Raw genomic sequence first — 13,611 nt, forward strand, 5'->3', positions numbered from 1 at the left:
CTTCCCCCTATTATGTACAGTAAATTATGGCATAAGTACACCAAGGCCGATCCTGAATTGCAATGGCCTCTACACAGGTCGTTTGATTTAAGTAAAGTACAATTTGTAGAGCAATGTCTGTTTCAACGTAGGTCTAGACAAAATATGTTTGATTGTGTGCGAATGTGGGAGAAAGCGGCGCGTGAGCGAATGAAGCGTGAGGTTGCCTTGGCGGACAAAGAGCAGCGCAAGGCTGCTCGGGATAAGGCTTTACAGCTTGAGGAAAAGGAGGCTCAGGAGAAGAAAGAAAGGGAGGAACGGGAACGTAAATTGCAAACGACTGGTCAATTTCCTATCCGCCGACCACTTTATCCTGTCCTTAATAATGAAATTGATGATTTTTCTTTGTTAGATCGGTCACCGCCTCCGTACGTTTCGCCGACGGCTCCGGCTGCGGATTCAGAGGACGATGGACAAGATCAGTTGGGCCAGAAGGGTGTATCGGCTCTCAGGTTTACTGCGGAGAGGTCCGCTCATTTACGCAGTTGGGCTCGTAAAGTGAATAAGCATTGTGTTACTCAGGAGCAATTGTTAACAGAAAAGAAAGCGTGGTCGGATCTTGAATTAATGTATTTTCTGTCCAGTCTGGCGGATGAAGTTGTAGGCGCGTTTCGTGAACTTTCTGATACGTTAGAGCCTAAATCGTTGTCAGTGTATCGTGAGAATTTGGCTAAAGGTGATTTTGATCTTTCAGATGTTGATGACCTGTTCAAGCAACTGATCAAGCTGCGGGATGAGACAACTCGATTGCGGGAGGAACGAAAAAGGAGGCAAAAGGAGTCCGAGTCGGGGAATAATGGGCAGATTAAGGAGTGCTCTCTTCGTGGTTCAGATAAGAGTTCTGCATTGCATGTTATGCCTATGCGTGAAGCCGCGCCTTTGTATGTTCCACCAAAAGGGGCAGGTACGGATGAGGATAAATTGTCTAAGGATGCGAAAGGGTATTTTGTGTATAATTGGGTATATACGCCGTGGAATCGAGCGGATGTCATGGCATTGAAAAATTCTTTACCTGATCTTCGGAAGAATCCGGCGGCATTCTATGAGGGGGTGGAGGGGGCTATATCGTCTTGTGTGATGACTCTCGTGGATATAGATTTGTTTTTTGGGCTAATTTTACCACCTGATATGTGGAGGCAAATTCGTAAAAATAATGATGAAACGATATTGGGGGGAACATGGAAAGAAATAAATGCTGGAGATTTAGATAGAGAACCAGCATGTAAGCCTTGCCAGCTAATTCTAGATCTTCCGGCAGCTATCTTGAATAAATTAAAAACGCTTGTTCCCTCTAAAAAGATTGATTGGACTATGCTAACGTCGTGCAAGCAGAAACCCGATGAAACGGTTTCAGATTTCTTTACACGCTTCGAGGAGGCATTTCATGATTACAGTGGTCAATCTTTAACTGACGATACGGGTCGGCATTTGTTTGTAGATAAGTATGTAGCTAATCTCCTACCAGAGATTGCAAAGCGATTGAAGTCGAGTGAAAGTTCCTGGGCCACGGCGACCCCTGCGTCTTTGTTAACTATGGCTCAGTATTATGAGCGGCAGGAAGTGGAGGCTAAAGAAAGTGTAGAGAAAAAGGCGAAGGAATTGAAAACGAAGGTGATGTTGGCGCAGGTTCGGGGAACACAGGGTAGAGGGAATGATAGAGGTAGACGAGGTGGAGGAAACGCATCATATGGTCGTACGGACATCGCGGAGGATCAGTGTGCGTATTGTAAGGAGTTTGGGCATTGGGCCGAAGATTGTCCGGTACTTCGTGAACAGCGTAGTCAGCGTGGTCGAGGAAGTGGAAGGTCAAGAGGAGGTTATACTGGAGCGAGAGGTGGTGGAGGTGATCGTAGACAGGTTGAGGAGAGGGGCCGTGGCCAGGATGAACGAAACACGTTTGATAGACGGAATCAATATCAGATTTCGGAAGGAGAGAATGTGGAACACCAGGATTATGTGCATGCATAGGACTGCGTAGGATGGGGTAAGGAATCAGTTGAAGTGCCGGTAGATCAGCAGGGTCCATATGTAACAGCGGGCATTCTGGGTTCTACTGATCAATTTCTAGTCGACACAGGAGCTACTCGTAGCGCTCTGTCGAAAAACTTGGTTCCGAGGGCTCCCCTGTCTGGCGAAATGATTACGTGTGTAGGGTTTGATGGCACACCCTCCCCCAGCCCATTGTCCAAGCCCCTTGCACTATGCATTGACAAATACTTCAGTTTTGGCCAATTTTTGTTATCACCCCACACCCCAGACAATATCCTGGGCATTGATTTGCTTAAATATTTTCGAGCGACAATACGTTGTGCTCCAGAGGGAGTGCGGGTTATCCTGAATGACAATTATCCTGACCCTGACAGGTTTTATGCTATTTTAGACATTCCAGCTTTGGCCTCTCTACCGCATACGTTGTGGGCGACCTCAGATACGGATGTGGGAGAGATGCGTATTCCACCAATACACATTACTGTTAAGGAGGGGGCCCCTCTACCACGAGTGCCACAGTATAAGATTTCGAGAGAAGGTGAAATTGCATTGACACATATTGTTCAAGATTTGATTTCTGCAGGGGTTGTGGAGGAGGTCCCTTATAATGTTTGCAACAGTCCTATTCTTCCGATTCTTAAGAGAGACACTGACGGCAAAATCTATCGATTTATTATTGATTTGCGAGAGATCAACAAAATTGTCATTCCCCAATACCCGGTGGTGTCCGATATTACGACTTTGCTTACCTTGGTTCCACCGACGGCCACCACCTTTAGCGTTATTGATTTAAAGAATGCGTTCTTTTCCATCCCTGTTCATCCTGATAGCAGATATCTGTTCGGCTTTACGCTCAATCATAAATCGTATAGATTTTGTCGTGTTCCCCAAGGATATACTGAAAGTCCTAGCATCTACAGCCAGGCTTTGAAAAGGCAGCTAGATTCCTTTAAATTGCAGTCTGGCGTTGCGCTCATCCAGTACGTGGATGACCTTTTGCTTGCCGCTGACTCCTATGCACAATGTGAACAGAGCACACTTGCGTTGCTTTCCTTTTTGGCACAAAATAATCATAAGGTTTCCAAGAAAAAGCTTCAATACTGTAGACCCCAGGTGACCTATCTCGGTCATCTGTTGTCTAAGGAGGGGCGTGCATTAACATCCGATCGAATTCAAGCAATTTTAGACACACCAGTCCCCCGCACGCAGAGAGATGTACGTGCCTTCATAGGGTTGACGTCTTTTTGTAGGCAATGGATCATGGGTTTTTCACATATCATAAAACCTTTGCTAGCATTACTGTCCAAAGCTACACCAATGCCTCTTGAGTGGACAGATGAATGTCAGAAAGCTTTTGAGCAGTTGAGGCAGGCCCTTTGTTCCGCACCCATGTTAGGTACACCAGACTACACGAAACTTTTCACATTGTACGTGCACGAGAATGATGGGTGCGCGTTGTCAGTGTTAGTGCAATTACACGGGGATAAGCAGAGACCATGTGCATACTTCTCTGCCATTCTGGATCCTGTAGCACGAGGGTTGCCTGGGTGTTTTCGAGCGGTAGCAGCAACAGCGGTGGCCATACGACAGAGTGAGGGAATAGTGTTATCACACAAATTGTTGGTGTTAGTTCCTCACGCAGTAGATGCCCTGTTAAACCAAACAAAGACCCAATACCTTACGAGTGCACGGCTAACAGGATATGAGCTGACACTCTTGGCGCCACATATTACACTGAAAAGATGCGCTACTTTGAACCCTGCCACTTTATTGCCCTATCTGGCCGAGGAGGGTCAGGAAGAAAAACATCACGACTGTGTTTTCCTGACCGAGGAACAGACAAAGGGTCGTGTCGACTTACAGGATGTGCCACTTCCGGATGTGGATGGGGAACTGTGGGTTGATGGATCGTGTTTAAGGCTGCCAGATGGTACGACTTCCGCAGCCTATGCGATCACGACACTTAAGACAGTGGTAGAAACAGCTAGGATACCACAAAAGTCGGCTCAGGCAGCAGAGCTGATAGCCTTAACAAGAGCCTGCGAATTGAGTGCCGGATTATGTGTGAACATATACACGGACAGCCGGTATGCCTTTGGAGTGGCCCATGACTTTGGGCTACTTTGGAGGGAACGTGGGTTTCTGACATCACACGGAGAGCACATTATGCACGGAGAGCTAGTGCGTGATCTCCTAAATGCGTTGCTTGGCCCTAAGAAAGTAGCGATAGTTAAGTGCAGTGCCCATAAAAAGATCACGGACAAAGTGGGCCAAGGAAATGCCTTTGCAGACAGCATAGCAAGACAAACGGCTATGTCCCGAACTAGCTCCCCCATGTACGTGGTACAATCACAGGCTGAGCGATGGAGTGATGCTAGAGCAGAAATACGGGATATTCAAAAATCAGCTACTGAATCTGAACTCGCGGCTTGGGCAGCAGATGGGGTACTAGATGACGAGGGTTGTTGGAGAAGCAAAGACATGGAGAAGTGGAAATTGCCCGCGGCTTACTTGCAGGCGATGGTCCAAATGACACATGGACTGGCCCATGTCGGAGCTCTTGCAATCACTCGGCTTTTAACACGAGTTTGGGAACATCCCGAGATTGCTAATACTGCAAAGAGAGTAGTGCAGACCTGCCTGGTATGTTTGCAACACAATCCTGGAAAGGGGACCCATACTCCGAAAGGAGGGTTCGTTCCACCTTCTGCACCATTTGAGGTGCTTCAAATGGATTACATCCAACTCGAGCGCTGCAATAACCTGAAGTATGTCCTAGTGGTGGTCTGTGCTTTTAGCAAATAGGTTGAGGCCTACCCCACAAAAGACAACACGGCTTTGACAACAGCTAAGGTGTTGCTTAAGGAATTCTTTCCTCGCTTTGGAGTTTGTAAATTTTTGTGGAGCGATAATGGGCCCCATTTTGTTGGAAAGATTGTGGAATATGTACTGAAGGGGTTAGGGATTCAGCAGAAGTTCCACGCTGTATTCCACCCTCAGTCAGCAGGTTTGGTCGAGCGGTACAATGCTACGTTGAAACTTAAGCTGGCCAAAATTGTGGCGTCTACATCGTTGAAGTGGCCAGATGCTTTGCCGCTAGCACTGCTCTCTCTTAGATCAGTACCCCACTCACGAACTGGCCTTACGCCTTATGAGGTGGTGTTTGGCCGCCCTATGAATATCTGGGGGGTGCCCAAGCCGCGATTAATACATGATGTGCCTTGTGTTATGATGAATGATTATTTGGCACGATTAACAAATGATTTGCTCTCTATTCAGCAACAGGTTCGAGAAGCGCTCCCTGACAACTCTACTGGAGAGGGCCATGATCTCCGCCCTGGTGACCACGTAATGATTCGCTCGTTTGAGAGAGCAAGCAGTCTGGAGCCCAGGTGGAAGGGCCCCGAGCAGGTCCTCCTTGCGACCCGCACCGCTGTACGAGTGACAAACAGGAAGCGGTGGGTGCATTCGACACATTGTCGCCGTGTCTCTCCGGATCTGGTGACTCCTGCTGTGCTGACTGATTACAAGGAGATCTTGGAGAAAGAAAAGAGCCCAGCTGTGACGTCGTCTGAAGTTGAGGGAGCCTTCCCGGACCAAGTGGCTGCCGGACGAGAGCGTTACAACTTGCGTCCTCGATAAGAAGATTTTTTTTTGCACTTTATGACTGGTTGGTTACCGCTCCAGGTTTGTGAAACGGAAACCGGGAATTCCAAGGGGGGGGGATCAGTTCTGCCAGTGTAGCGACACCCGTCTTGGCCCGGAGAAGAAAACAACGGCTACCTCGGAGTTCAGCACCGTATTTTTCTTTTTTTAGGTATACACGTACGTGTATCTGAGACTTTGTGAACAATTTGTGCTATTTGAGACTTTGCATAAACATTCCTGAACTATGGCATCAACGGCATCTCGTGATAAGAAAATATTGGGTGCCTTTCTCTTTGTTCTGACTATTGTGGTGATAGCTGTCATAGCCTGGGTAGTGGAACTTGTGGTGCCTGTACGTGAACATTTGCTGCCGACTACCCCGGCTCCGTCTGAACATTTTCATTTTACACTGCCCTTTCATGAAGAACGACACCGACAAACGTATTTAAATAACACTTTCATTCAGATTCTTCACCACACACATAACATGACCAATACCTCAAATTGCTGGGTGTGTGGGATGTTGCCAGGGCACCAGAAGAGAGGGGGCACCCCACTTATTCCACTCCCGTTTTCGCATAATGGATCATGCAACGCTTGGTACACCCTCCTCTTTACTTTGAGATGGCCAACCAAAGGGGGGGTGCTTTTCCGCTTGAATAAAGTATGTTCCCATGACAAGGATGGGTTTCCCCGGGCTGAGGGCACTCGATTTGAGTGGGAAGAGTATAGGCCTGATAATGTGTCCGCCCCACGTGTATACAGCAATCAGCGGAACATTAATGTATCTAGTGCACATGTTATAAATGTCATTGCTACAAAAGCCGATTTATGTATCAGGAATAAGGGCTCGATTGCAGTGGGGAAAAGCGAATGTAATACTACTCTCACTTTTGATAGCCCGAATGGCATTTCATTTGTTGCATCACGAAATACGTATTTTATCTGTGGAACGAAGGGCTACCATCAGCTTCCATTGGGGTGGTTGGGCACGTGCTACGTATCGTTTGTGTTACCTCCTGTATTCATTGCCCCTCCAATGTATCACAATGATTACACCTTGTACCACGACTTCGTCTTGAATAGGGTTAAACGAACTGTTGTCCTGGAGGACATTGACCAAACAGACACTGCATTGCAACAGTATGTGGACTTTAATCTGGGACTATTCTCCTTTGTGGGGGCTGCACTGAACAGCCGGAAAATCAGACGACTGACACGTGTTGTCAAGGCTGTCGCGAATGACACTGCCATTGCCCTGGGGAATATTACCGAGGAACTACAGATTTCCAGGATTGTCACACTCCAAAATAGGATGGTATTGGATGTTGTTTTGGCTGATCGTGGGGGGGCATGTAGAATAATCGGGAGCAGCTGTTGTGTATATATTCCGGACAATTCTCCATCCGTGTATGATGCCATCTCCAAGCTTCATAAAATTGCAGCTGAAATACACCCGGACAATGGAACTTGGACACTTTCGGGATGGTTCTGGTCCATGCTTGCAACTTGGGGCTGGAAACTGTTGACGATTCTGTGTATACTTGTGGGAGCCATGTTTTTCATATGCCTATGTATTCAATGTGGCCCAGCTTTATGTTCAATGTGTTTATCCGCTTGCATACCATCAAGACGAGCTCTTGCCCATGACAAAATGATGCTTCACAAAGAGGTAACACAAATCATGTTAATAGACATCGAGGACGAACATCCTGATTATGTTCACTATGAGGTAGATTCAGCTAAACGCTAAAAGGGTCGTCTGTCGTAATTGGCCCGGCCGCATTAGCGATTAGCTGAACCTACACGTTGTCCTCCTTAACTTGGCTATATACGAAAACGCCATTTTGAAGTTGCGGATCAAGAAGGGCCTTGACTCATTACTCAGGGTGGCTGAGTCCAACTAATATATTAAACAAAACAAGAGCCAACACTGGGGTGTCAAATTTTGATGACTAGTCAATTTGTGGCGACGGCTGATTCGATTGAAACAAAAAACAACCTATTTTCCTTTAACCACAGACAAATTTATTCTATATTATAAATCAAACTTTTTGTCTTTTTCTGTTTTTTGAGCACACTATTCGTCGTGCATGGAAAATACGAAATATACAATACAATGGATTATATATACAAAATATACAAACAGATAAATATACAGTTTCAGACACACTTGGCCATACAATCATACAACATGCATTCACAACAACAAAAAATATAGAAAAACAATACGTCCGAGCATCGGTGATTCAGTTCAATGGAGAGAATTTCATTCTATGTTTTAACAATCTGTTCTAGTTGTAATTGTCACAGTCTGTCTTGTAGAACCAAATGAATCGAACAACTGTTCCAACAAAAATTGGTGACCAGATGCGGGACAAGGAAGCTGGTCGACGCGTTTCGAACCCCTTTTGGTTAAATGGGGGTTCTCCTCAGGACCGGAATGGTTCTGAAACAAATAGAAAGGGGAGTGGCTGAGGCAAACAATTCAAGGTTTAGATGAATGAAAGGGATCAACTCCCTGTGTTCAACAGTGGCTCCCTACCTTAATCCAAAAGTATTAAGAACTCAAACAATGGCAGGCAGGTGAAAATCCAAAGTGGAATAGTATTTCCCAATAGGCGTGATCAAAGTCGCTGTGGGGAAAGACAATACAAAAGACTACATTTAGTGTCTACTCTTTCGCACTGGTTCATTCAGCTCTAGAACGTTACGGGAAAGCGGTCGGGTACGTGAAAACTTACCCGTTCGTAACTTGCTTCGTGCTCGCTGTTCTATCAGCCGGTGTCTGTACGCCCGCTCCTCTGCTGCAAAATGGAGCGATAAGAGTTGTTAGGGGGTTAGCGTGGGAGACGCGTGTGCATCGAATGGAAGGAATGCGTAACAACATACCGATGCGGGAGCAAGGCGTGAGACCTACTCCTTCGGCGGTGTCCGTGGTTCACACTGCTCGAGTCGTCGAGTGGGAGTGGTGCCTCAGTGCTTCCTGGTTTGGATATGGAGGCCTGGGGTTGCTGGGACTTGTAGTCCAAAACCGCGATTATGGCTGGAGAGTAAAACAAAGGCTGGTGTGGACTAGCTCATGGACCGGGCTTGTAAATTTCAGAAATTTCGTTTAGTCCCCGTACGGCAGTGTTAAATTTCATTATAAGCATAGCTTCACGTTGGGACAATCTAGCTTCAGTGTCACCACCCCTGGGGTCTTTTTCAATTTTGGACAAAACTGTCCATCCCAAATCCATGTTCTCGTGCTTACATTTGATCCAATGATTGACCGGTGGGGCATTTTCCACCCCCCTGCGGACGCGAGATTTATGTTGCGTAATCCTGTTTCTGATTTCCTGTGTAGTTTTCCCAATGTAGACTAGAGGGCAAGGGCAAATGATGGCATAGACTACGTTTTTAGATTTACAGTTAGTGAAGGTGTCGTGTTTCCAATGTACATTGTCAACTGAAAAAACTGATTCCTCGATAGTCTCATCACAACAAGTGCATGTCCCGCACTTATGGTGTCCTTTTGGTGGAGGTAATCCGAAAAGGCTATGTAATGTGGGTGCCCTAGTAATAGGTAATGCTGCCCTAACGACATAGTTGGCCACACTTTTATCCTTTTTGTAAGCAAAAAGTGGTGGTGCTTTGAAATCCTCATGCAGGTTTTTTAATAGGTGCCAATTTGACATGATCAGCTTCTTATGTAAGTTTGCAGCTGGGCCGAAGGTGGTTACACAGACCATCCTTTTGACATCCGGTTTGACTCTTTTCTCCAACAACGCCTCTCGAGGGGTCCACCACGCTCGTTTGAGGGAGTTTTTTATTAGTTTTTTAGGGTACCCTCTCTGAATGAGTCGATTTTTCAATTGTTCAGCATGTAAAAAATATTCTTTTTTGCTCGAACAATTTCTGTGAATTCTCAGAAATTGCCCATAGGGCAAGTTCTGTCTTAGGCTGCGAGGGTGGTTGCTGGTAAAATGCAGCGCTTTATTCCTATCGGAAGGTTTCCGGAATAATGTTGTGCTCAAACCTCCATCTGAAGGTTCCACTTTAACATCCAAAAAGTTGATGGATTCATTTGAAGCTGAGACTGAAAATTGGATGTCAGTCGTTCTCGAGTTTAACCAACATACGAATTGGTCCAGGTCATCATGTCCTCCTGTCCAGACCATAAAAATATCGTCGATGTATCGCATGTAGTGTGTTATACTGCCGCCAAAAGGATTAGATTGATAAATGAATTTCTCCTCAAATAACCCCATGAACATTACAGCTAGCTCAGGGGCAAAGGGGCAACCCATCGCCACCCCTTTAACTTGATAAAAAAATTCATTGTCAAACGTAAAAAAGTTCTTTTGCAATGCAAACTGTGCAAGGTCTAGGATAAACTTGGTCGGGACTCTGACTGGTCTTTCCCTTTTGTCTAAGAAAACTGTTAAGGTTTCGATTGCTTGTTCTTGGGGTATCTGGGTGTATAAAGACACCACGTCCAGTGTAACTAGGAGTTGCCTGTCCTGATCAAATTGGATGGTCGAAATGCGGTTTAGGAAAGCGGTGGTATCTTGGAGATGGGCCGGGATGGTCTGAATGAAGGGTTTCAAGAAATGATCGATATATTTGGCTATAGGTTCAAACAGAGATTCGCATCCTGAAATAATGGGCCGTCCTGGTGGATTTTGTTCGTCCTTGTGCAATTTCGATAATTTCTTGAAACCCTTCATTCAGACCATCCCGGCCCATCTCCAAGATACCACCGCTTTCCTAAACCGCATTTCGACCATCCAATTTGATCAGGACAGGCAACTCCTAGTTACACTGGACGTGGTGTCTTTATACACCCAGATACCCCAAGAACAAGCAATCGAAACCTTAACAGTTTTCTTAGACAAAAGGGAAAGACCAGTCAGAGTCCCGACCAAGTTTATCCTAGACCTTGCACAGTTTGCATTGCAAAATAACTTTTTTACGTTTGACAATGAATTTTTTTATCAAGTTAAAGGGGTGGCGATGGGTTGCCCCTTTGCCCCGGAGCTAGCTGTAATGTTCATGGGGTTATTTGAGGAGAAATTCATTTATCAATCTAATCCTTTTGGCGGCAGTATAACACACTACATGCGATACATCGACGATATTTTTATGGTCTGGACAGGAGGACATGATGACCTGGACCAATTCGTATGTTGGTTAAACTCGAGAACGACTGACATCCAATTTTCAGTCTCAGCTTCAAATGAATCCATCAACTTTTTGGATGTTAAAGTGGAACCTTCAGATGGAGGTTTGAGCACAACATTATTCCGGAAACCTTCCGATAGGAATAAAGTGCTGCATTTTACCAGCAACCACGCTCGCAGCCTAAGACAGAACTTGCCCTGTGGGCAATTTCTGAGAATTCACAGAAATTGTTCGAGCAAAAAAGAATATTTTTTACATGCTGAACAATTGAAAAATCGACTGATTCAAAGAGGGTACCCTAAAAAACTAATAAAAAACTCCCTCAAACGAGCGTGGTGGACCCCTCGAGAGGCGTTGTTGGAGAAAAGAGTCAAACCGGATGTCGAAAGGATGGTCTGTGTAACCACCTTCTGCCCAGCTGCAAACTTACATAAGAAGCTGATCATGTCAAATTGGCACCTATTAAAAAACCTGCATGAGGATTTCACAGCACCACCACTTTTTGCTTACAAAAAGGATAAAAGTGTGGCCAACTATGTCGTTAGGGCAGCATTACCTATTACTAGGGCACCCACATTACATAGCCTTTTCGGATTACCTCCACCAAAAGGACACCATAAGTGCGGGACATGCACTTGTTGTGATGAGACTATCGAGGAATCAGTTTTTTCAGTTGACAATGTACATTGGAAACACGACACCTTCACTAACTGTAAATCTAAAAACGTAGTCTATGCCATCATTTGCCCTTGCCCTCTAGTCTACATTGGGAAAACTACACAGGAAATCAGAAACAGGATTACGCAACATAAATCTCGCGTCCGCAGGGGGGTGGAAAATGCCCCACTGGTCAATCATTGGATCAAATGTAAGCACGAGAACATGGATTTGCGATGGACAGTTTTGTCCAAAATTGAAAAAGACCCCAGGGGTGGTGACACTGAAGCTAGATTGTCCCAACGTGAAGCTATGCTTATAATGAAATTTAACACTGCCGTACGGGGACTAAACGAAATTTCTGAAATTTACAAGCCCGGTCCATGAGCTAGTCCACACCAGCCTTTGTTTTACTCTCCAGCCATAATCGCGGTTTTGGACTACAAGTCCCAGCAACCCCAGGCCTCCATATCCAAACCAGGAAGCACTGAGGCACCACTCCCACTCGACGACTCGAGCAGTGTGAACCACGGACACCGCCGAAGGAGTAGGTCTCACGCCTTGCTCCCGCATCGGTATGTTGTTACGCATTCCTTCCATTCGATGCACACGCGTCTCCCACGCTAACCCCCTAACAACTCTTATCGCTCCATTTTGCAGCAGAGGAGCGGGCGTACAGACACCGGCTGATAGAACAGCGAGCACGAAGCAAGTTACGAACGGGTACGTTTTCACGTACCCAACCGCTTTCCCGTAACGTTCTAGAGCTGAATGAACCAGTGCGAAAGAGTAGACACTAAATGTAGTCTTTTGTATTGTCTTTCCCCACAGCGACTTTGATCACGCCTATTGGGAAATACTATTCCACTTTGGATTTTCACCTGCCTGCCATTGTTTGAGTTCTTAATACTTTTGGATTAAGGTAGGGAGCCACTGTTGAACACAGGGAGTTGATCCCTTTCATTCATCTAAACCTTGAATTGTTTGCCTCAGCCACTCCCCTTTCTATTTGTTTCAGAACCATTCCGGTCCTGAGGAGAACCCCCATTTAACCAAAAGGGGTTCGAAACGCGTCGACCAGCTTCTTTGTCCCGCATCTGGTCACCAATTTTTGTTGGAACAGTTGTTCGATTCATTTGGTTCTACAAGACAGACTGTGACAATTACAACTAGAACAGATTGTTAAAACATAGAATGAAATTCTCTCCATTGAACTGAATCACCGATGCTCGGACGTATTGTTTTTCTATATTTTTTGTTGTTGTGAATGCATGTTGTATGATTGTATGGCCAAGTGTGTCTGAAACTGTATATTTATCTGTTTGTATATTTTGTATATATAATCCATTGTATTGTATATTTCGTATTTTCCATGCACGACGAATAGTGTGCTCAAAAAACAGAAAAAGACAAAAAGTTTGATTTATAATATAGAATAAATTTGTCTGTGGTTAAAGGAAAATAGGTTGTTTTTTGTTTCAATCGAATCAGCCGTCGCCACAAATTGACTAGTCATCAAAATTTGACACCCCAGTGTTGGCTCTTGTTTTGTTTAATATATTTTGAATGTTGCGGCGGCCATCTTAGATCATAAGCGGCCTCGTGGCCGGCGTGCCCTTTAGTCCGTTGTCCGTTCCACTGACCACTACAATCTGCCCAGCAACAGGCTATTTTTAGTACTGGTCAAGCCGCACATGCGCAGTTCCAGCTGACCCGTATGCCTTCAGGAATGTGCACCAAACTGACCAGCGGAGTTGTGCCCCCTCCAATGAGCTGGCAGTATTCCAAAACATGACCATATATGTCCTTAAATTGTGTCTTAACTTGTGCCGCCTATCTTTTATTGCCCCAAAACTGTATATAAAACGGGGTCACACCGGTGTTCGGTGTGATACCTCTTGCATTACCGAAGGGTGCTGTTTGAGTGTACCACCACCCCATGGGGTCTTAATAAACTTGTTCTTTGCCTTTTACAGTTTCCGTGCCAACAGTTCTTGAGTGTAAGTGGGTTATCTCCGGAGCGTGTAGGCCTTGGGAACCCTGATTTACTTCAATAGGGAATCAAGACCTATGCCCTCTGCTGTTTATAATGGATCCAAATTAACGTGTATA

This window comes from Lissotriton vulgaris, chromosome 4_1 (genome assembly GCF_964263255.1).
Source record: "Lissotriton vulgaris chromosome 4_1, aLisVul1.2, whole genome shotgun sequence".
NCBI classification, from domain to species: domain Eukaryota; kingdom Metazoa; phylum Chordata; class Amphibia; order Caudata; family Salamandridae; genus Lissotriton; species Lissotriton vulgaris.